Genomic DNA, 3,889 nt, shown 5'->3' with positions numbered 1-3,889 from the left:
TTTTTTTAAGATTCTAATATATCTTTTTTCTGAATTTAGTACATGGATTTTCAACTTATTTCTTATGTATTATTTATTTTAATTCTAAAATCCAGTAATTTTTTTTTGTACAGACATGTTATAATTAATTTTTATATGCTATTTTTTTGTTTTGGACTTTAGTCCAATATCTAAAATTTACAAAAAAAAAATTTTAAATTTTATAAAAAAAGTGGTTAACTTGATTAACAGGTTGCCTTTTTAAATTCAGACTAAGAATGATCAAATTTAGATTGTTTAAAGTTGTTTGTTTTAAGGTTTGGGCTCAAAATTTTTTCCTTTAAGTTAGTGATTTATTTTATTTATTAGAATAGAATAAAAAATTCGGGTGAGTCTAATTTTTGGACGGTCTAAAGTGAATTTAATTTGGAATTTTTAAAAAAATCTTATTAGCACAAAAAAAATTCTCTATTGTAATTAGCTTGAGAATTTCCTTTGCATTTCTTCCACGAGTTCTATGAGACTATGACAGCAGCATAAATGGCATCCGACGATGAAGATTCATTCTTAAAAATTAGCAAGTTTCGGGCGTCTCATATCTTCCAGATGATCATGACGAAAAAGAAAGAGCAAGACTATAGGAGGTATGACCAAGGTTGCGAGAACCGGACCGGTCAATAAACCAGTCAAGTAACTGGTTTATTGGTTCAATGGTTCAACCGAGGTCGAACTGTGGTTGAACCGGTTTAATTAAATATAACATAAAATTATTAAAAATTCAAAGTGGTATATATTGTGAGATAAGGTGCAGAGCAATTAAAGCATTGTATGAATTAAAATTGGTGGAAGCTTGGTTCTTTCATTTAAGTTTCTCAATCTTCATGTATATATAACACATTAGCAACTTCTAAGCTTGGTCAAACAATATCAGTTCCAGATATAATAGAAGATAATGATCCATTATAGGCTACCTAAATTTGAGGCCACAAATTTTAGTATAGTGCAGGGAGAAAAAGAAATCAGTATAGTCTTCAATTTGAACAAGAAGAAGCAATTCCACAGCACAGTAAGAAGCTCAGAATACACAAAAACTGAACAATTAAATTAACTAAACAAAAAAACACAATATAAAAGCATGAATAACCTTTATAAATTAGGTTTCCATTCCTGAATTTTCCATTTTCATAAATTAGGTAATCTTTTTGTTCTTTATTTCTTAACTTCATTCTCTTTTCCTATGAATAAACTATCTCCTTGTCTGAACTTCATCCAACCCTTATTTTAAAGCCATATAGTAAATCTAATGCAGAATTGTAGCAATGTTTCTCTTTTGAATCAATGACAGCAAAAAAACAATTTACCAAAATAACAAGGAAAACAGATTGGATTTATAACCCAATCTCAGTAGAATTAATTCAATATCAATCTCAGCAAATATAATCTCAGCATAATTAATAAATTAAACTTAAAAAAAGTAAATTTATAACTCAATCTTAGCAGAATTAATTCAACATCAACTGACTGAATTCAAATAAAACTTCAGAAAATGAATATCTCAAAACTCAGCAGAATCATCAATAATTTATCATATGTATATTCAAAACAAAATAAAGAAGAAAACAATGTAATACAATTACAACAAATTGAACATTATTGAAGAGGATAAAGGGGAGGTTTTACGTTATCTGGATTGCCAGTGAAGGAGAGGAAAAGACAGCATAGAGCCAGCGAGATAGAGAAATTCAAATTGGGAATTTTGGTAACGTGAAACAGAAAAGCGACGACAGTGAGACACGGTGCGGAGCAGAGAGGCAGCGACGACAAGACTGGCGGGGAGACGAGAAGGGGCCACAGCCAAAAACGACGAGGAGGAGAGAAGAAGAAACGACACGGCAAGGAGGGGAGAAGCAGTGACGACCCACGGCGAGGAGTGGAGAAGCGGCAACGACCAACGGTGAAGAGCAAAGAAGCAGCGACAAAGAGAGCTCGGACAGAAAAACGGCGATGCCAACAACAGCCCCGAACCGATCTTAGCTTCTGGCGACGCGAGGAGCAGAGCAGAATGAAAGGGGAGATGGTGATGGTGGCTCTAATAGGGTTTCGCCGTTTAGGAGAATTTAGGGTTGGTGAGTAGGGCTGGAAGTGAGTCAAGCCAGCTCATGAGCCAGCTCGAGCTCGACTCATTAACAGCTCGATAAGCTAAGCTCGTGAGCTGGTGAGCCAAGCTTGAGCCTGAAATTGAGCTCATAAATTAAATGAGCCGAGCTTGAGCTTGGATAAGCTCAACTCATTAGCTCGTGAGCTGGCTCAATTATATATATATATATATATATAACAATCTTAATTATTTAATATTTATATTTATTTTTTACATATAATTTTAATATAGGACATAAATAAAAAATTTATAATTTATTGATAGATAAATAATATATAAAATTGATCTTTTTAAATATTTTTTAAAATATATAAGTTATAATTTATTGATATAGAATTATAGGTTATGTTTTTATTATTTTAATTATTTAATATTTATATTTATTTTTTACATATAATTTTAATATAAGACATAAATAAAAAATTTATAATTTATTGATAGATAAACAATATATAAAATTGATCTTTTCAAATATTTTTAAAAATATATAAGTTATAATTTATTGATATAAAATTATAGATTATGTATTTATGTTTCTCTTATTTGAGCCAGCTCGTGAGCTCGTGCCAGCTCGTGAGCTTTTGGTGAGTCGAGCTTGAGCTTAAGAAATAAGCTCGATTGTTAATGAGCCGAGCCGTGAGCCAAGCTCAATTTTCGTGAGCCGAGCTTGAGCTTGGTCTAGCTCGACTCAGCTCGGCTCACTTCCAGCCCTATTGGTGAGGGTGTGTTTGTTAGAGAAAGAAAGGGGATAACTCAGCATTGGGTTTTTGTTTTTTCTCTGGAATCAAAACGGCGCCGTTTTGATTGTTGGATCAGCGAACCGAGACTTGAAGAAACCCGGCCGGTTCGCTCGGTTTGCCGGTTAACCACCGGTTTTGTAGAACGGTTCTAGAGGCTAATCGAACCGGCTAAATGACCGGTTCCCGGTTAATCCGGTCGAACCAGCCGGTCCGGTCCGATTTTCAGAACCTTGGGTATGACGAAATAGATGCGGTGGACAGGCGACGACTCAGCAGAACGGTGTGTAGACATGACTAATAGAGATACTGATGGATTGGATCATATACGTAAATCTGCGGTAAATATTCGCATCCGATCCGAAAATTGTGGATACGATTCGATCTGTACTTTTTACAGATCAGATCGCGGATATCAGCTTTACATCCGCGTATTCGATCCGCGGATCCACAGATCTGCATAATAATAATTAAAAAAAGTAAATATATATATTTTGTATTATATTTATATGTTTGTACGTTTTAGTTAGTAGTTATTATTCATATATTATTTTATTTTATATTTGTTATTTAGAAAAAAATTGATTAAAAATATTTTAAGAATAAATAGGTTTAAAAGTGTGAAAGAAACATGTTTATTGAACTTCTTTTACATAGAAATATGATTAAAAAGAGAATGTCCAATTATGCGGATATACTCGATATCCAATGCGATCCGATCCGCAAATGTGCGGATTGGATCGAATCTGACACTAAATAATGCGGATATCATATCCAATCCGATCCAATCCGATCTGTGTATACCCTAATTACTAAGAAAAATTAAAATTTAGGATTTGTACATTTTAGATAAAAGAAATGAATGGAAATTTGCAAGGAATTAAAAATGAAAAGGAGGATTAAAATAGAATTTTCATAAAGAGTTTGTTTTTTGTAAGATTTTATGGAATTTTAAAATTCCTAACAACAGAGAACTATTATAACATCTACCAATTAAAATTATAAATTTAATAAT

This window comes from Arachis ipaensis, chromosome B01, assembly GCF_000816755.2.
Source record: "Arachis ipaensis cultivar K30076 chromosome B01, Araip1.1, whole genome shotgun sequence".
Classification (NCBI taxonomy): domain Eukaryota; kingdom Viridiplantae; phylum Streptophyta; class Magnoliopsida; order Fabales; family Fabaceae; genus Arachis; species Arachis ipaensis.
Note: the sequence above shows the minus strand (reverse complement) of the source record.